Below are 21597 nucleotides of genomic sequence, written 5' to 3' on the forward strand. Positions count from 1 at the left end.
AAGCATGGCTGGTCACACTTGCGTAGCTTTCACCTGGACTACAGAAGTAAAGCGAAAGCTTGCATTTTTTTATTGTTCGCTTCAGCCTCAAATCATAGTAAGGCTTCCAGTGTGCAGATTAAGGGATGTAGATATATATGCTACCTTAATTACAATACTTTGAACTGTATATTGAATATGATTCAGTGATATATACTTAAGGTATTGATGTAGTTAGCAGCACATATTTGTTTGTATTTTGCATTCTCAATGGTTATGCTATTCTATTTACAGATAGGGCGTCCAGCAGTTCATGGAAGATACACTCGAGCTTTTGCTGAGGCAAGTATTTAATTTCAATAGAAACAGTGATCTTTCATGACTAAATAATTCATGGTATCACTTACACTTAGTAGAAAGTTCTGACTGGCCTCACAGAACTAAAAGAAAGACAAATGTTTTTCAATATGTGCGGCCAAAGGTTATACGTATCAATGGAAAACGCTTGTTTTTCACGGAAAGAAGGATCACTTGCTTTGAACTTGTAATAAACAATGCCCCACGCAGCGTTCAAGGAATACTTCCAATCAATGGCCTTGTACAGTGACAAATATCAATTGAAAATTTAAAAATAGACGATGAATAAGTAGATACCCTAAATAGCACGAGCATCACTATATTTTAAAAAAAGTAGGCCTTCTCACACATATTGTGGGAACTAATTTCATGCGTAGTAGACGACAAGCTTTTGAATAAGCTACTTAACTTTTTTACTTTGTGCTACCAGCCAAGCATTTTTTTTTCAGTTTAATAGCTGCATGTACGTTCTTGGCGTTCCAGGAACGTTGACAAGATTGTCATATAAAGTGTAACTTTTTTTGTTACATGCGCTCATGTTAGAATGCAGGAGTCAGTATCTTAGCGTAACGAAGCGAGCTTTACTCAGTGTTGCATTCGTCACCAAAAAAAGTAACTTAATGCGTTACTCGTTACACCAACAAAGAAGGTACTCGTTACCGCCCTACTTTACCAACAAAAAATATAACGCGTTGCCGTTAGAGTTACCAAAAAAAACTGTAACGAACCTTACTTCTGCCGTTATTCGGCCATAATAAGTATAAATCATTTTGTTTTTGCTGCAGGAACTCTCAGTAAGATTAATTTTAAGCTCACACTTATTTTCACAATTAACTTCTAAGGCAAGCGATGGTGGAAACCAAAATGTTGATTAAACTAGAATTGCTTGTACAAATGCACTGAACCTTAGCAATATAATAGAGCTTATAGCTGGTTCCCTCTATAGTTGCATGCGATGGCTTCAGATTCTAGCACATGGTGAAGGTATTTGTATCAACGTCACATCATGCACAATAGGAAATTCAATGATGGACGCCTTAACATGAACTCCCACAAAGTAGCCCAGTTATTTGTTCTGGTAAGGATAAACACTCTCCGATAAAGACGCATCACTGGACTGTCAACAAATTTGAGAAAATTCTGTCAACGCGTTTTCCTGGCAAAATAAATGCGCAAGATTTGTAGTAGTAAATAGTCGTTTTAATGGCCTAGTCACTTGGCAAAAGTTTTCTGCATAAACATTTCTTGTGCTTTTTAACCAGTTTACTTACCGCAAATGTGGAAGTGTTTATGTGCAGGTGTTCAAAATCAGCATCGCTTGCTCAGGAGATTTTAAATTAGAAACGTTAACGAGAACGCAGCCTACCGTTGCCGCACGGGCTAAGTTCAGCATGCCAACAAATTACGTACTCATCATGCAGTCGGCAACCACGTTGGGCATATCATCAGCAACTTTCGTGGTGCGATATAGATTGCGGCACAAAAGCGCTTTGTCAGCACTCTACGCCTTCGCAGCAAAAACGTTCTACAGGCTCTTTCACTATATTCTAACACAGCCCCTTCATAAAACCCGGTATCGTCTACTGATGTGCCAACATAGAATCGGTGGGCAAGAAGAGCTTTAGAAAGTAGCGCGCTGATTATCTACACTTTTTTCTTTTATTTGGCAACATATATTCAAGTATGTGTTCTTTTGAGCTAAACAAGAATTATAAGGGATAATCTTGAACTTTGCGCACGTTCCTTTTATCTGAAAAACTGAAGAGAGTCATTTCTTACCACTAAAAAAAACTTGAAAACATGCATCAGTTTTGCTGTTAGGGGCTGGTAAATGAGGTGACCGGAAGTTTCATAGGATACAACACTTGTGACCTTGAAACCGTCTATGAGACCTTTTTCACGGGGAGAAGGATCACTTCCTTGCTGAACTGTTGGGCGGAGGAACAAAAACTGGCTTTTGTATCTCACAACATGCTTTTTTCTTTGTGCTGATGCCGAATAGGTGACTAGTAAAAGAGGGAGGGATTGTGGGATGCACCGTCTATCACCGGCTTCCGGCTCGAGAAGAGTAGACGACGGCGAACCGCTTCGCCGCAAGCCTCAGATTATTCGGGATTGGTGCGTACGGCCGCCCGTTTATCTTCGTCCTGATGAACCATGGTTGATTGTTCAGCCGTTGGATGCTCCTGCTCGAGTGTGAAAGGTAAAATCAGGTATATTTCTTATGAAACGAAGGAAAAAAATGAGGTGGGACGTGGCTGTGAAGAGAGCCACAGCGACAGGTAGCCTTTGAGTACGGAACGTTGAAGCTAGAGTGTGCGAAAACCATTTTATCACAGGTACGTGTGCATTCTACGCTAAAAAAAGCTGTCGCATGAATTTGGTACGAATATAATATTCAGAATTATATTGTCGCTCAGGCGCGCCAAGCAAAAATATTATGGGAATGCGCGGGCGAAATCTACCTGCCATACGAAATTAGCGCCGGCCATTGCACCCATATACATGACAGAAAACGCGAAAGCTTCACGCAAGAGTAAGTTCACACAAGGTGCTGGATGAGTCCGTTTGCGTTTATCTTTGTGAAACTGTGCGCCAGGACGGCACCCAAGGGAAGAAGTGCGTTAAACAAGCGCAGGGCTTCGATTATTTGGTGCCGTCTATGTCTGACTGTAGCCGCGGTGGTCTAGTGGCTAAGGTATTCGGCTGCTGACCCACAGGTCACGGGTTCAAATCCCGGCTGCGGCGGCTGCATTTCCGATGGAAGCGGAAATGTTGTAGTTCCGTGTGCTCAGATTTGGGTGCACGTTAAAGAACCCCAGGTGGTCGAAATTTCCGGAGCCCTCCACTACGGCGTCTCTCATAATCATATGGTGGTTTCGGGACGTTAAACCCCACATATCAATCAATCAATCAACCAATGTCTGACTGTATTGTTTATGTGCCGCCATGCCGTGCAGCTTGACCAAGATCAGTGTTCAAATAAGCATCTGGCTTCGACTAAGAAATGCATCTTATAGCGCGCTGAACGCCAGAAAAAAATATCTCAACGCACTCAATAAGTGTTGCGCTTCATGCCTATCGACTGACGAGTTCGGCCGTAGCAGCGATCCTGAAATGAACTCTTAGCACACAGCTCAGTCATCCCCATCCCCTGAGATCTTTATAACGGTGATTTTTTATCTGCAGTACGGTATCATCCAAGAAAAATTGTTTTGCGTATTGACTGATCTGCTCGCCAAACTGAGAGCACCCCCGAGCAGCACAAAAGCATTGCTCATCATTTTAGTGCGACAAAAAATTTTCCGGAACGTTCATGGATTTCGCAGCTTGCCATCGTCACAGTTACGGTTGTCGAAAAAGAACAACTTCTAAAGCACTGACATTGCACGGCGAGCTGCTTTTTTCAACGGAGCAGTACAAAAATGCATGCGTGCCGCTGCTGACCCATGTGGTGCATCGAACCGGAAGCCGTAGTATCCCTCAGTTCCCTGTGATCGGCCATTTTACACCGGTCACCTATTGTAGTGCTTTCGAGCCCAGGGCGCCAGCCGCAGCGATCACAATGAATAGCTAGAAAGCCGTCGGTCTTGTTTCGAGCATCGTTCTCGTGCTCTCGGAGACCGTCATCGAGACACCTGCCTGTCTGGACAATGTGGCAGGCTCCACACAACATAGGGACTCAGTCAACTACCCCCCTCACCCCTGCACACATTCCAAAAACCGATTACGATGCCTTACCTGCAATCCAACTTCGCGTTTCTTGACTGGACTGCTCCTTTGTGAGAGCGAGACTAACTTGTGTGGGGCAAAAAAACAAAAAAAACACGTAGACACACACAGGCTGGTCTTTTTAAACCTTTGTGAAAAAGCTGATGTTTGTGAGAAATGGCCGCGACTTTTTCGCGTCTGCCAATGCTTTCCTGTACTCCTTTAGAGAGTTTTAGTTTAGTGCGCGCAACGGCCTAGCGCATGCATCAGCCGAGATGGAGCACGGCTTCGCATACGCTGTACGTAACAGAGATGCGTGCGTTTGCGCACGCGAGGAATGCGTACACTAACCCCGTATTCTAGAGCCTCCCTTCACTCAACGCTTCGCCTTTACTTGAGAAAGCCGAGGGAAGCGCCATCTCTAGGTACGGCAAGTCACTGCGTATCCGCGATAGTCTGCAGAAATTCTTGAGTAACGCAGCGTCATTTTCAGCTAGTGGTGGCGCAGTGCTCAACTCTGTCAAGTGGAGGGTGAAAGTCGAGTCGAGGAGCGTTTGTGAATATGGGGGTAGATCTCGGCTCTTACGTTGCGCAAGCTACAGCCGTTAGGTATATTAACAGTGGCTCTCGCGACATCGCCTGGTGAGGCTTGAAAACGAAGATGGCTGCGACCAGCAACAGCAGCACAAGCAGCAGTGCGGTCATGGCTGCGAGTGAATCCCGCATGCATTTTACGATTGCCCTCAATTTTGAGCTCCTTGCTTACGTGAGGAACTTAAATCCGTTCGCGGACTGCGTGCAATGATAAGTTATCTCTGTGAAGATACAGGAGCTGACTGGGAAGCCTTCAATGCCCGGAATGTCCGCAGTCGGACGGAGCTGCACGTGAAATCTTGTCTTGTTTCATGTCTTCACTCGTGTCATCTAAAGTTGGCCATCGTAGTTTATTGCTCCGCTGTCACGCATGCTAAACTAATATTGTGTCATCTATAGTTGGCTTTTATTTATTTATTGTTTTTTATTGAGTACTGTGGGCCTTTTCATGCCTATATAAGAGAGAGATACAAAGCAAATAACACTTCATATCGCGAAAATCAACCTCAAAGAAAATGATGCAACAGAAAGCAGCCAGAACAACAATATAAATTAGAAGTGTGGCAGCTTGGGCAGGTTGGTTGATATGACGATAGTTATTGCGCGAAAACAGAACGACGACAAAGAGACAAGAACGACACGAAGGACACGAGCGTTAAGTTTCAACTGAGTTTATTGCGTAAAGCACGAAAAATATCGAGGAGACAGTAAGCCATATCACAAAAACCGTGTGGCATATGAATGAGGAAAAAACAAAAGCAGAGAAAAAAGCCAAAAAAGTCTATCAGGAAACCAAACAAAAAAGTAAAAGTAATATAACTACTTGCGCACAGCGAAACCTTCGAGGAACCTTAGTTCCTTCTCGGACATAGACAGGGAGGGCTTGCTAATGCATCACACCTGTTCGCGTGCCACCTACACGGCTTCGACGATGACTCGGGTGCGCTCATCCCTATGCTTGTACAGCGTCACGGTGTACTTGAAAAGGGGCACACAGTTGCAAGTGCTGAGTAAGAAAACCATCTTTCTTGTTTCAAACATTGTTAGCGTGTTCTCTGAGTCGATCGTTCAGACACCTTCCGGTCGTTCCAACATAACAAGCACCGCCGAAAAGGGGGGCCTATACACAACTGTCCAGGAGCGTGCCACATACCTGTTTTTATGCTGAACTCAACATTCAGTTGATGACTTCGTTTTCAGGGGGTTTGTATATTTGGTAAGTTTGATTAATTTGAATGGCGCAGAGAAGAGCACACAAACTCTCACACGTATTTCGATCTTCTTGAGCTTGTGTGATATATGGTGTTTGTATGTTCTTCCTAATTGTTTGTACCTAGAAAAGGTGGTGACAACTATTGGCTTCGTTTTCCCATGTTGTACCGATATTTGTGTAGATAGAGAAAAAACGAAAGAAAAGGTAATGTGTCGTAAAAGAAAGTTGAAACAGTAAGCACAACATCTCAGTAAAAGCGACAAAAATGGGCTCAGCATGTTTTTTTTTTCTGCCAAAACACGTAAAGTCATCATGCCCTTTCGAGTCATTGTAACAGAAAGTGGAACGTGGCAAAAGCAACTCGGCTTGTTTATTAAGACCCATCTAAAGTGTCTAAAGATTCATGACCCAATTCTAATCAAAAACTCGCAGGCACTGATAGAATTTGTGAAACAGTCAAATTGAGCTAATAATTTAGGTTTTTCAATTGAAATAGAGGACCTATACTACCCACTGCCTAAACATGAGGTGTTAGAATGTATCACGGATAACATAGAAGTCTTCGGGGAATTGAACTTCCAATTAAAAACTGGCAGCAGTGCGTGAGATATTCTTCACCTTGTTTTGTTGTACCTTACCTCTACGCTCGTTCAATGAAATGATTGCATTCGTCTGCAGAAAAAGGTGTTTCGATTGGCTCATGCATACACCTCTACTCAGTGATTTACTACTGGCAACAATGCGCAATAAACTGCAGAAAATGATAGAGGGAACGCATGTCGTCAAATTATTCTGATACGTGGTTGATTGGTTCTCCTAAATTATAAGATTTCTAGGTTCCACTCGTTTGCGACTCAAACGATAGGCGTGTTTGAAGATTCTTTAAAGATTGTTTAGAGCCTCTTGTATTGACACATAATATGCCCGAGAATGACAAGTTACGCTTCTTGATTTAAGACTGTTTTTTAGCACACATCACATTTGATGGTGTTATGAACCATGTGCGCAAAAACGTCCCCTTCCTTTTTCTTCCGCTCACAGCAAGTTAGTTAAGCGAGGCATAGCACGAACCTGTCTTAAGGTTGCCTTAAATAGATCGTGCGTTCACAACAACTCTGCGAGCTTAAAAGCAAAAGTTTCCCAGCTTAAGGCTTCGAGTTTTCCTTAGGCGTTCATTGCTTCCGTTGCTGAGACTATCCTGCAGGCTAATAGGGCAGAGCAGAGACAGCAACAGGATCTGAGCAACACGGATACAGAGCGTGAAAGGATAGCTGTTGTTCCACACAAACACCAGACACCACAAAAACTTAAGAAGATCGGAAAACGTGTGAGAGTTTGCGTGCTTTTCTCTGAACCGTTCAAACTATTCAGCCTTAGCAAATCTACGAACCTTGAAACCGCAGTCATCAACTTAATGTAGAGTTTAGCACAGGTATGTGGCATGCTCTCTTGAAGTTGTCTATAGGACCTCCCCCCCTTTCCTGCGGTGCTTGTTATGTCGAAACGGCCGGAAGGTGTCTGAACGATCGACTGAAAGAACACGCTAACAATGTTAAAAACGGGAAAGATGGTTTTCTTGCTCAGCACTGCACTGAGTGCGACTGTGTGCGCCTTTTCAAGGACACCGTGATGCTGTACAAGCACAGGTATCAGCGCACCCGAGAGCGCTCGTGTCCTTCGTGTCCTTCTTGTCTCTGTGTCATCGTTCTGTTCTCGCGCTATAACTATCGCAGCAAGGTGGCAAGTTGGGCCAGTTGGATTACGTTCATAATTGAAAATTTTGTTGAAGCGCACTAAAGACGGACGGACAGAAGAGGCTGACAAGGACAGCGCTTGCTCTCACGACTGAAGGTTTATAAAGAGAAAAGATATTTAAAGCGGACACATGATCTTTCGTGCATGTTTGTCAGAAGGGGGTTCAACAGAAACCATTTTTGTCAGGATTACAAAAATTGTACGTATTAGGTATCAAATGCTATATTTCACAAGTACTAGGTGTCGAGATACGCGTACTCTTTATCATGCAGTACAATTGTAGCTTGGCTAAGACAGTCATGTACCCTCTTTCGGATGTGGTAAGATTCAACTATCTCACGTGTTAGCTGATCCTTGTGTCGAAATAATATTTCTGTTTCTTTAAACTCAGGATAACATCCGCAGTTTCTACAGTGATCCCCAAGATGACTGTTGCCCAATGCCTTAACAGATGCGTGATGTTCTCTAAGGCGGTCGTTCACGCGTCTTCCTGACTGGCCTATGCAGACTTTTCCACAAGGAAAGGGCCTCATGTATACTACTCCGTTTACACATTTCATGTGTTTCACTGGAAACAAAAAGAAAACTAGTTAGCACGATAACAACCAAAGGTAACGTTGTTGATACACAGATGCAACCCGTCAAGTACATGTAGCAATATGCGAGTACACGACCGATACATTGTTTCAGCTATTATTTTGGGCACAGATTCCGCAGTATCTATGGCAATGCCTCTAAAAAACTTTTTAAGCGCGATGAAAATGATTCAAACGATTTAGCACTGAAGACGTCATTCGGTAAGTCATTCCACATCTCTATACCTGCGGGAAAAAAATACTTCAACGTGTTACAACGTGATAAAAATGAGCGTAAGCATTTGTAGTTGTTAGTTCTACTGAAGTGATAGTGCGGAGCTTTTAAGTAATCAATCTTATTTAAGTATACCAGGTTGCGTGAAAGAAGAAAACAAAAATTCAGACAGGCTCATTGTCGTCAGCTAGCAAGAGTTGCAAGACGTGCTTGCAAACGCAGTGCGGAGACACTTTCCTGCCTGCCATACTTTAAAAAATAAATCTAACAGCCCTGCTTTCAATTTTTTCTAATTCATGAATATTTTTCTTGTGGCGCGACTTCCAAACTATTGCTGCATATTCTAGGACGGGTCTAATGAGCGTCTTGTATGCTTTTAGTCATACGCTGTTAGTTCCAGTCAGTTTACGCCTTGACAAAAATAGTTGCTGAAATGCATGTGCGAAAATGTGAATAATGTGGACATTTCAGTTTAAAAAGGACGTTATTGGGGCGCCCAAGTACAATACGGTATTCAGGTGCTTGATGTCTGCTCCAGAGAAGTTGTACTGAAAGTGAAGTGGTGTCTTTTTATGAGAAATTGTAATGCGCAAGGTTTTGTCTGTATTAATTTGCATTCCGTGTTTCTCACACCATTTTTAATATTCTCCAAAGATTTGTCAAGTTTCACCTGGCTTTCTTCTGTGCTAGTAGGAGAGTATATGACGCAGTCATCTGCAAAAAGCTTCATTGTAATGCCTGGTTCTATAGCAGTGTAGACGTCACGGATGTATATGAGAAAGAGCTTTGGTCACAGTACAGATCCTCGGCGAACACCAGAGAACACATCGGCACGGTTGAACTCGACATAATTAAAAAAAACATATTGGGTGCGGTTGGAAAGATAAGCAGCAATTCAATGGACTGTTTTTGAGTTAACGCCAAATGATTCAAGCTTTTGTATGAGTAACGAGTGCTGGACGTGGTCGAATGCCTCAGAAAAATCAATAAACATTGCATCTATCGTTATTTATTGCTTAGTCATTAGGTGGCACCAAATATCACTGCAAGACGAAGGTCTGCAAGACTCTCTAATATCAGCAGCCCGTCTTGCGTGCTCCTGAGCTCTGTAAATGCTGTTGGCTACAGAAATCAGCAACGTCTAAGGATAGCCAACCTCTATAAGAAGAGCCACAGTGCGCTATACCTATTATATCCACGCAATGAATTGGCGTCTGCGAAACATACCCCCCCTCCCGCCAAATTTCTCAAACTAAATTACGTCCATGCTTTCCTTGTCAATACGTGGTAGGCGACGGCGGTCGGACGATGCAACAAAGGAATTCGTCGGGGCGAGTTCTCGGAATGTGGCACTTTCGGAATGAAAAAGTAACGAGTAACGCGGCATCGCACGTTACCGAAAAATCTCTATGGAAGTACGTTGCCCGTTACAGTTCCGAAATTCTAATGAGCACGTTACTACTTTACTGAAAAAAGCAAAGCGTTACTAGTAACGACGTAACTTGTCAAGCGTTAACGCCAACACTGACTTTATGTGTCCTCCATACTTAGCGTATACCTCCGGGTTAGGACAACGCTTTTATACAGCCTGCTAAATTTTAACATGAAAGGTGATGACTATTACACTGCTACGAAAGTGAAGTCAATAATCGACCTATACTTGACGTTTTACTAACATTACGCGCGCAAACGGTATCTTGTCAAAGGAGTTTTTAGAGATGGTGTGTTGAAGTGTTATTATCAGTGTCTGTTACTCGCGTTCCTGAGTACATATATACCATCGGTCACCTGTGACACAGTTCTGTGCCACGCATCTTGGTTATTTTTGTTATTTTTTGTTTAATACATACTGAGGACACAAAGTTCATGCAGGGCAGGCAAAACACAATCAAAAAGTGAAGCAATCTTGTTAGTTGTAACAAGAGGCTACATTACAGGATCGTAAAGAGACTTATAATCTTGTAAGGCAGCGAGTCACTTAACAAAAAATTGAATGGGGTGTGGCTCAAGTAAAAAAAATATTTGGATTGTTCGCCGCTAACAAAGCTGTCAGAAAAATGTCCGGGCGGGAGGGGAGGAGGAGGAGGGGCGCAGTAGTCTACGAGGCGGTCGAACTTCAAAGGCACGCGGCATGCCTGGCGTGCTCCGCAAAGCCGACGGAGTGCAAACTGTCTATGTCGAAGCGACGTAATATTCTGTTCTACTCATCAACACCACTTAGAGCATCCGCGAAGGTAAAGTGTTGTTTTAGCGGTTCTTGCGTTGGTTGCTACAGTTTCGGTGTATAGGCTAGATGTATCGCACACTTAGCGTTATCTTTTACCTAGAAAAACTACTTGCCGGTCTAGTTAAAACAAAATCTTCTTTTAAACAATTGGGGTGAGACAAACAAGACCGAAGTAAGGAGTATATCAAACAAGAGCATTCTAACAACTGGATTGTTTTTGACAAAGCGTCTGCTCGAGTAGCCAACTTAACATGCGCGATCTCGCGAAGAAAAAAACAAAACGCTCACGCATATGACAACCACATGTGATTATATTTCTTTGGGTTAGCGTGTTTACAGCAATAAACTGCGTCAAATTCCCATCTAGCAAACTACAGGGCGAGATAAAAGTTCTTCGTGAAATACACGTTCATGGAAGTGAAATTTCTTATAATTGAGCAACAGAAGGATGGCTGGTGCAAATTTCTTCTAGTTTTTCAATCTAACGGATGTCAACAATTTTTCTCGCTGTTTTAGTCCAGTGTTCGAAAAAAATGGCAGATTCCACGTACAGCGGGAATCGTTCATATGCGAAGCACGAATGAGAAATGTTTATATGTCACTTTAAAATCACACAACGTTACAAGGTGGAGGTAAATCATGCTCTGCATAATTTTCGTGTCATGATTATTATGTTTGGTTGTGTTGTTTACCTTCCTCATCTATTCATGTCACGTGATACCAAATTTATTATGTGGGGAGCTGCTGAAACGGCCGCCAGCACTTAGAGCGTGGTAGGTGGTAATGTTTTTACATAACATGCGTGACAGGATTATCAGGTTTGCACCAGTCATATATTTCGTCATCCAATGATGGCACGTGACCCCAAATTTGGTATATCTGGAGCTAGTGAAACGGTGGCGAGTGCATCATAAAGGGCCAAATATACTCCAATGTAGCGTTGACGCGCGCGCACGTTGGGCACAGCGACGCTACGTTAGCAAAACGCGAACACTCTATATAGTCTCATGGCAGAAGCGACCAGGGTCCGTGGGCGCGGCCCGATGGCAACCGGCGCGAAATGCGACATGCTGCATTTCACGCCAATGCATGACTCAGACAACATTGCGTCTCTCTCTTTTTGTGATGGAGGGACGCCGGACGCGCTGAAATGCGCATGCGTCAATGCAACGCAGTGCGGCGCGCGCCTGCGAGTATATGGCAGGTCCGGCACCCGGCGTGGCAAAGTCGGCGTCACGCGACGAAATAAACGCCGGCGAGCACGCGCACGGCATTATGTCGAAATGTACTGGCGCCTTGATTGTTGCACGTAGTCATGTTCTCACATGACACGCATCCCATGATTATCATATTTGCACCAGTCACATGTCTTCGTCATCTATTGGCATCACGCAATACCGAATTCGGCATATCTGAAGCTAGCGAAACAGCCGCGAGCGCATCAGCGTGGCATGTAGTCATGTTGTTACATGACACGCATCTCATGTTTATCACGTTTGCCTCAGTATCATACCTTCATCATTCATTCACGTCCCATAATAGCAAATTTGGTATAAGTGAAGCTAGTGAAACGGCCGCCAGAGTATCATGAGCGTCGCATGAGGTCATGTTGTTGTATGACACGCATCTCAAGATTATCATGTTTGCACCAGTAACATACCTTCGTCATGCATTCACGTACTGTAATACAAAGTTTGGCCTATGTGACGCTAGCGAAATGGCCACAAGCGCATCATAAGTGTATCATGTAGTCCTGTTTTTATATGACAAGCATGTCATGATTTTCATGTTATGGTGTGTCGCTTGCGTTTGCCATGCAATCATGCCATACCATACTGGGTGTTCAAAAGTTAGGAAAACGTGACATTTGCTTGCTGTCTTCCAAAGTGCCCATTCTGCAGTGACAGGCACCTAAATATTGTGAATGACATCACAGGCAACAACAATTACCAATTTTATAAAAATTGAGCATTTCACATCAAAGTTTTCGGTTTCTTCAAATGAAGAAGCCCCCGTATGTTTAAGATTAGAAGTTCCATTCTGTAAAAATTTTCGTGTATTATAATTCTAGCGGATTCAAGGGCAAAACTAAGAACAAATCACCAATGAACGCAAAAAAATGTGGTGTTCACAGTGACGCCAGTGTTTCAGATAACCATCACAAAGGGGTAGTTCTACCATGTTCATTATTGTATGTGTGCCATGCATGCTAAAGTGACAAACAGCGCCGGCTCACTCAGACAAGCAGCTTGGTTGAAGGTTCATCTAATTAAGTCCGCTCACTATGAACGTGCCAGGATAAAATTGCAGTTGCGCTCTTCCGCGTTTCATTTTGACCGCAGAACTTGGGTGAATTTTACTTCCGCCAAATTATTAGTAGAGAACACTTTTTCAAGTTTAAAGCGGCTCGGTATTCGTTGCGAAAATGACTTCAATTTATCACTTTGGGAAATTTCTTTTTGTTTCATTCCAGAACCATGTCGTTGTTCATCTTAAAATGCCTGTGGCTCCGCTAGTTATTGTGAGCACCTCTATCAAAAATCATAGTTTTTTTATTTGTTAAAATATTCGACATATTGCACTGTTAGATTCTTATATAAATCATTCAGTGGAAATTATGAACCCAAAACTGCGCTTTGATCACTGTTGTTGCACTGTATTATTTCCAGTTTCGTGAAGCCTACCGTCGTATTTTTGGTCCGACTCGGGTAAGTTTTTTTTGATATAGCACGTTCTCTTTTATTTGTTGTACGAATATCTCAATGTACGTTATAAGTGGTGTGAAAAGATAGTACCATATGGCCTCATGAAATCAGGTTCTGACCCCTAGTAAAACACAAGACGATAAGTAAGGAGTACCATTTGGAATCAAGGATTGATGTAGGAGTTGGCCAAAGTAAGAAAACAGTACCAAAGCGTCAAAGCCTATGTTGTAGCAATGTCATTACGTGCAGTGAATAACCGTAACATAATAAATAACTTTCTTTTGTTAATAAACGCATATGTATAACACACTGTGGTAGTTTTCTTTTTTTTAAATTAACTTCCTGCTTTCAGAGCAATATTTTAGGGGTGAAACTCCTCTTATTCCAACCTTGTCTTGCATCGCGCGTAACCGAGAGAAGAAGAGACGAGAAATAAAAGAAGGCAGTATCTCGTGATAAAGTGTAATTGACGGCGCTATCTCATTGGTGTACATACGTATGCTGTTGAGAGAAGATATTCTAGATGGTGCTGTACCGATACTCTCCAGTTGGCTGTTGCCCGGGCTGTGCCTGTGTACGTGGAAAACGAGTGCATCTCACAGTCTCCTGGATAGTCGCCGTACGTGGCGGATTGTTGGTGGGGCATGGACGAAGCAGAGCGACGGGCGTGTTGAAGACGCTTCCGCTTGGCTTCCATGGCTCGCGTCTAGTTGGTATTTACCGCGCGCCATCTGCATTCTCGAACGCGATAGGACACATGGACGCATGTACATATGGAGGAGACACAGACGGATAGTGGACGGAAGCTTCCGCCTTCTCATCATTGTTCACTCCGTAAATGTGCTGTGATTTTTCACTATTAAAAAGAAAAAGCCTAGCAGGCCACACACCAAGCAATAGGATGGAAGTGATTGACAGATGGATTGTTGCGTAAGCAACCCAGAAGCCGAAATTATATTGTGGTCTTGCAGTTGCGCACAGTCTACAACGGACAGGCAGATGTCAGAATTTTTCAAAGCGGTGTCGTAAAAGCAGTGTTTCACGCGTTCGATGATCCAAATGAGGCACTCACTCACTTCACTTCTTGCTTCGGTCAGCTCTTGCTTTCTCTTATCGCACTGCTCATCCTCGACCTTTGAGGAGAAAGAACAGCGAGCGCACGTATCTGTGTGCACGTAAAGAGGTCGTTTAAAAAAACACAGCCTTCCTCTTGATTGCCGTGAAATGCGTGGCTATCCCTGAAGGCTATCACTGCCATGAATAGGTACACAACAAAGAATTTGGAAAAGTCTGATTACACATCGCTGTGGCGTGGTCTGCAGCAACCCAAGTGGATGCGAGGACTAGAGCAGATAATAAGGGAGAAGAAAAAAGTGAAACTTACACAGATATGCCAAAATGGACATAAAGAAAGCGAAAAAAATGGCAATACGTGCACTCACATCCCCAAGAGAACGCTGGCCACTCTCTTTGGGGGAGTAGAGGCTTTTCCTATATATCACTCTCTGTTCAAGGGTGCTGGAAACTCTCTTCTGTACAGCGTAAGCACACCCTCTCGACAGAGTGCTGGTGCTCTGAATGAAAGAGAGTGAACAATCTCCCTCGCCAGAATACGGTCACGGTTCTCTAATGGAGTTCATACATCCTCTGCGGGAGTTGCGCTACCCTCTCACAGAGTTTTGCAACCTGGCAGGGCTAGAGTGCATCAACTCCCTCCAAGAGTAGAATCACTCCTTCTGCACTAGGACTAACGTCTAAAAAAAACATGTTGAATATCTGATATTGAAGCGACCTGCATAGATTGTTTCAATCTTTTGTCACATGTGCAGGACGGACATCGGCATACACATTACACAAGAACTTGTCTTATAAGAACGCGCGCATTTAAGAACGCGCCATTATATAAGAACGCGCCTGCAAAACTTCACACTCTGACATCACTAATAGTGGCGGAGCGGAAAGCTGACAAGGTGGCTGGAGCATGGGCTCGCCAACAAATAAATTAGGCGACAGCTCGCGAGGTCGAAGCGAGGTGCCAGCGCCTGCAGCAAGAACCAGCACCAAAAGCATGTATGTGCGAATTGCGCGCATGAGGCATGACAATGTAGATAATAAAACGTGGTGTATGTAGTGTGTATATAACACCACACCACACTTTCCATGTCATGTTGACTGGGTGGATGTACGGAGGTTATACGACTTACCGAAATGAACCTCTGGAGCAAGCTCCTTCGTCATCATTTACTTCGTGGGTATGGTGTATTAATTTTGTTGACTTTTTACTCTCTGGAAATATGACAATTTTTCACTCCTAAATAGTGACGCTGACAATGACACCGATGCCATCATTGGAATTTTTGACAAACGAACTCTCTAACACCATGGCTTAAAGGCTTGTTTAAGATGTCGACGAGGGCTTATGATGAAACTTCCGTTGGTTGCTGTGCTTGTCAGATCAACGCCTCCTCTATTTTATGAATGCCAGCCAGATACACTCAATCCAACCGTTCGCCACTCCTTCCGTTAGCCCTTTCTTCTTCTCACCCTACGCCTAGCCTTCACGTGTGCTTTACAGTCAAGGAGGAGAGAACCCCTCATGCAGCGCCTCATGGCGAAAATCCCAAGAAAGAATTTTTCGCGCAGTTGTGTACAGATATGTGAGGCAGCGTCTTTCATTCGTCGTGCTTACAATACTGGTGGTCGCGCCGGCTTTGTAAAAGATACGGCGTTTTGATAGAGTGTTTCTCCGTTCGTGGTGCTATGCGCGGAATCAGTGGTTAAGCGTCATTGCAACGGTACGGCATGCAGTGCGCTGTGATGCGGAAGCGGCATTGCTTCGGTACACAAAGAAGGAGCACGAAGGAACATATAAGACGGACGTAGCATATTCCAGTGGGAAACACGTCTTTCGCACCTCTGGGCTAAAGCGGCTGGAAGCATGCGTGAAGCAAGCAGCGTTACCCATGATGCAGCTTCGTATGCTTATCACTCCCTGAACTGAGGAGGTCCTTCGGCTCCCGTTGAGAAGAACGCTTTGCACGTGCACTGAAAGAAATAATGAGGCGTGCTTAAGGTTGGCCCGTCTTAGTTGTTGAAGCTGATTGAATTTTCGTTGCTGGCTTTTTAAATGTGAACGTGGCATTCCTGATTGTTTTTCGTATTTCAATTCGCATGTACTGCTGATGCTTTACACGTTAGAGTGTGAGTGTGCTCCGCGTAATTACCATACTGTTTCGACATTATGGTGGCTCAGCTCGAAAACCATCTGCAGCTTAGGTGACCTGGCGTGATTTCCTTTATTTCATATCTTAATTCTTGGCTGTCTCAAAAATTATCAAAATAAGTTGTTCTGACCAATGAAACGGAACAGAAGGATCATAGCTATGTCTTTACTTTTCTTATTTACCGGCTTCTACAAAGCAAAGAAGCATGCATGTGAAACAGAAACGGAACTTTGTGAGCACCCGAAGTGCCAAGCGATGTTGAACCATGTCATGAGCCGTGTATGCTAGGAGAAGGTATCAACTGCATAGGGTGGGATCCTAACGTGTCGGGTCCTACAATTCTCTATTAACACAAAGAACGCCGACTTCTTTGCACACAAAAAGCATGCTGAAAACTGAGTCTTTGGTGAAAAAAGACTTAGACGGCTTTGATTTTGTCAATATTTTTTGACCATTGGGCATTCTAAATTCTAATTCTTGCTCGTTCTTTGAGTGCTATTGATGCATTCACAGGTGATATTTAGACAGGAGAATTGTCCAAGGCTATTCATTAGGGGATTATCTATGGTGATCTTGAAAAATACTGATTATTGTTTTAAAATTTTACATGATTCTTTTTCTCGAAAATTTGCCTGTGTCTGGTTAAAGCGGAATGTCTGACCGGTAAAGTAGTCGGTAAACTTTGCGACCGCCTACCGCTACGATCATTATGCAACAGTACAGTGAATGTCAAAAGCCAGTACTCCAGGTTCATCTTTCGCCGATCCAGCGTACTTCTAGATGTCGAGGTAATGTCGATGATGCTTTCACGAAGCAAGTCACTATATACAGTGGAGACGTACCTATATCGTCCTGATATACTCAGGGGGTCCTTCAGAAAACATTGCTGATGCGCGATTGATAAAGTGGTTTCTAGCACTTTAGCCTAACAGCATGTGTGGCTCTAGAAGAGGGAGGGACACACTTTCCACAAGCACGAAGATGTGTACGAAATATCTCAAACGCCTAAAAATGCACCGAGAGACTTTCGCACTGGCGATGCATTCTGGAATGCTGTTCAAGCATCTCAATTGGCCATCCAATCCCAGCTGGTAAATGCTCGAGCAAGCCTGATCAGACCACCAGAAGTGGGTGTTACAGCTCCCTTGACTTTGCAACTTGGCTGATACTGACCACCGAAATGAAACCAGGTGCACTCAGCCGAGACACCTATAGAAGACCCGCAAACGACGTAGCGAAAATATTCTGACAAACCACTGCGATGAAGGAGGCATCACCCACCAGCCACATTGTCAGTAGCTCCCTGACTCGCAGTGATGGTCGCGTGTGAAGACGAAGAGCGATCCTGAAGTTCTAGCGCTCTGGCAGCTTGGGCGGATAGTAAAAACATGGTAGGGTAATAGGGCACACGGTGAGCATCCTAGGCATTCCTACATATATTATTCCTCTACTGCAAGATAAATTCATCCAAGTGTACACAATGCAACAAAAGTTCCGTGAAAGAAACGTTAAGCATAAGCGTAAATAAAGTGATCACATTGTTACCATTTGACTTACAAGTCATTCTAGGACATTTAGTTCGCAAGTAAAACTGGCGGAACCGTATCTGATTGCTTTTGTTGAGTATTGTCAACCGTAAAATTATTACTGAAACATGAAATTACGTTCGTTGAACATTTCATGGAACGCTAAGTTTTGTGTGTATTATTAATGTGCAATTGTTATCCTATTCTCTTTTCAGCGTGGGCGCCCCCGACTTCTTGAAACATCCGATGATTCTCACGTAAGCGCTTTTGCATAGCAAAAACTATGATCATTGATGACTAAAGGAATGATTGTGCCACGTGTAGTCGACAAGTACTAATAGCCGCGCCTTGGTGTGGACGTAGCTCGCCACGTAAGGACGTGTCGAGACTGTCAGCGACGGGAGACACCACTAGCAAGAACAGCATGCTTCCGTCAGAAATGGACGCTTCTCGATAATCATTACAGCAGATTGTGATGGACTTTCTGGAGTTGTTTCCAATGTCTACTTGCGAAAATAAATGGATCGTCGTGCCTTCTGACTACCTCACGCGCTACGCCGAATAAGGAGACCTGCCAAAGGCAGTGCTGCCATTGTAGCCAAGTTCGTCATTGAGAGCGTTGTCCTTCAACATGGCGCACGAGGGGTCTCTTCAACGACAGAAATATGGCGTTTAGAGATTACCTAACTTGGGAAATTTATAAATGCAGCCAGAGAATCCAACAACATTGCAGCTAACCAGAAAACCACATACCACCCACAAACCGATGGCCTCACCGAGCGTCTAAATAATACCAGAACCGACATGCTGGCCATGTACGTCGATGTCGAACACAAAACGTGAGACGCCGTCTTTCCATACGTGACCACCGCATACAATATGACCGCACTGGAGACGATACAGATGACGCTTATGAAGTTGGTCTACGGAATGTACCCGGACACAACACATAACGCGAGGCTTCCCAACGTCACTAGCGAATCAACCCTCGACATCTAAATCTACCTGCAGCGCACCGAAAAGCCCGAGAAGTCTCCCGCCTCTCCATCGAGAACGAGCAGATAAATAACAGCCACCATTAGAATTTTCAACGATGCTGTGTTTGGGTATCGACGTCAATACGCGCGCGGAGACTCAGTGAAAAACTTCGGGGACGGTATTTTGAACCGCACTGCTTAGTTCAACACTTCGGCTCACTCGACTACGAAGTTTCCACGACGCCATAGAAACTCTCAACGGCCCCGTGCATGTCAAGCGCATCAAGATATTTTATGCCAACTAACAAACCTGAGCGCAGTATTTTTACTGTTGTTGTTACTGTATTATTGTGCCTCATGACGTGTAACTGTTTGTTTTCTTCCTTGATTCATGTGCTTTCTTCTGTTGTTAAAGAATCGGGACGTTACATTTTTCAAAGGGAGTGGGGGCAGTGCCAAGTTCCTTCTGTAGTTTAGTTACCGCTCCGTTACACAGGAAGCGCGGCGTTGCGCAAATCCGTCGAAGCATTCTGAGAGCCTTCCTATGCGATTGCGCACTTAACGTGACCATGACAGTTTCTCTTAAAACTTACGTGGCCACTAGAGATTAGACTGAAATATTCGACGGTACATGTAATAATTAGGACGCACTTCACCGTTAAACTTTCGGAGGCCTCCACTACGGCGTCTCTCATAATTAAATGGTTGTTTTGGGACGTTAAACCCCAAATATCAATCAGGCGCTTCACCACTTGTCAGTTCATCGACGCCCGACGCTTTGTTTGCTGCTATCAGTGCCAGGATGTATTGCTGAAGTTGGATTTTGCGGTTACCGGCCACAGTTTCAGCCAAATTAACAGATTAATCTTGAACATACTAACCATGAAATTCTTCAACGTTACGGCTGCGTTATAATGCTATGGCATGCTTTGGAAGCTAAATGTTACGTATTCAGTTTTTGAGTTGCGTACGCTGCTGAGCTTACATTATTTGCACACTGTTCAAATTACTAAGGGCTGAAGAATTGCTCGCGTGTGTTCTTAATTTCGTTTCTATACCGCGCTATTTTTTGGCGGGTGCGGATGTTGCTGATCAGGTTCAGGCAAGTATTATATTGTAACGAAAGTTATTAGGTATGCGGTATTTAAAAAAATAATTGCATACTTTCACTGAAAAAACCAACCGTTTTAATAAAGCCAGATGGTAGTAAACTACTTGAGGAATGCGTCTTTTGTGGATCATTAGTAATCTGGCAACTACCAGTGTTACCTGCTACATTTTTTTTCTGAAAACAGGATTTGTCTTGCGTTTTGGTTTCACTGAGAAATTGATGTTTTTGTTCTGGCTCGTTTTAACTGTCACGCTATCTTTTTTCAGCCCCGGACGTACCTGAATACCGCGCCTACAGCGGATATTCCATCATGGGCAAGTATTGTATACTAATTCAAAAACAAAGTCATCAGTGATTTTTATGCCTTATGTCTACCTAGTATGCTAAGCAGAGCGTATTGACAACGTGAAAAATAGTTGCCAGTTTTACTTGAAAATGACGCATGAGGGCCTGTCTTTTTGCCGAATCGCTTGCAGAGGTCGCTTGTGACTTTTCGCGTTTTTTTATTACTTCTTGTTTTTGGTGTTCTAGAAATTGTATTTATTTTTTTTACTACTGAATTTGACCAATGTTACATACGTCAATGATTTTGTGAGGTTATTTTAAAGTGGAACTTACGTTTGGGAAATAAACAAATAGCTTCAATCATTTAGTCAAAAACTTGCTTACAGCCAAAGTGAGACAACTTTGCAATCACTGCTAAAAAAAATTCTTTGCATACCTTCAGAGTTAAACGACTTCTATTCGTACTTGAGTACATTTTTAGGTAAAATTATTCTGAAGATGGTGAATTTATAAATAAATAGTTTATTCAGTGCTTCTTTGCAGAGGTCGAGCAGCTTTTTGGTAGCTTTATTTAGAAATTATTGCTTTGCTGGATTCGCAGCATGGGGCTCATTTCTCATGATAGTAAAGTGCAATCCAACTCGAAGCGTGTTGTCTGTTATATTTGGCGACTTATGTATAAATGCAGTCATAGAGGGTGAATACACCATCGACCAAAGAGCACCGTCCTTCAGACTGCAGTAAAATGATAATTTAAATCAGTGAACCCAAGTAAAGTAGGAAAAGTAGATGAGCGAAGACACCAACAAATTCCAACAACAAAAATGCCCGAATTTACATGTTATACTGTAAATGTTGTCGAAAGACAAAGTCCTGCGTCTGAAGAAAGGGAACAACACGTTTATTAGATGTTCTGGGCAAAAAAAATGGTGAATGGTATTCTGAAGGCGATGCGTTAGAGTGCCTCGAGCGTGTAGCGGAGGCGAACAAGCGCATCTAGGCACGTTAGGCACGAGCGCCATCTGAAATTTATCTTCGAAAACGAAGGCGTGTGCGACCGCGGAGAAAGATGTGCACCGGCCACATAGGTGATAAGGTGTAGAATGCAAAGCGATTGGCAGGT

General features: G+C 43.4%; 1 long non-coding RNA gene across 1 annotated transcript; it reads left to right on the forward strand.

Annotated features, from left to right (window-relative positions):
• Window positions 1-271: 271 nt before the first annotated feature.
• LOC142764855 (uncharacterized) lies at window positions 272-20503 on the forward strand. Its single transcript, XR_012883928.1, has 4 exons — window positions 272-321; window positions 13316-13354; window positions 18317-18358; window positions 20456-20503. It is a non-coding gene; the product is annotated as an uncharacterized LOC142764855 (long non-coding RNA).
• The last annotated feature ends 1094 nt before the right edge of the window (window positions 20504-21597 follow it).

The sequence above is a fragment of the Rhipicephalus microplus genome, chromosome 6, assembly GCF_043290135.1.
Source record: "Rhipicephalus microplus isolate Deutch F79 chromosome 6, USDA_Rmic, whole genome shotgun sequence".
In the NCBI taxonomy this organism is placed as follows: domain Eukaryota; kingdom Metazoa; phylum Arthropoda; class Arachnida; order Ixodida; family Ixodidae; genus Rhipicephalus; species Rhipicephalus microplus.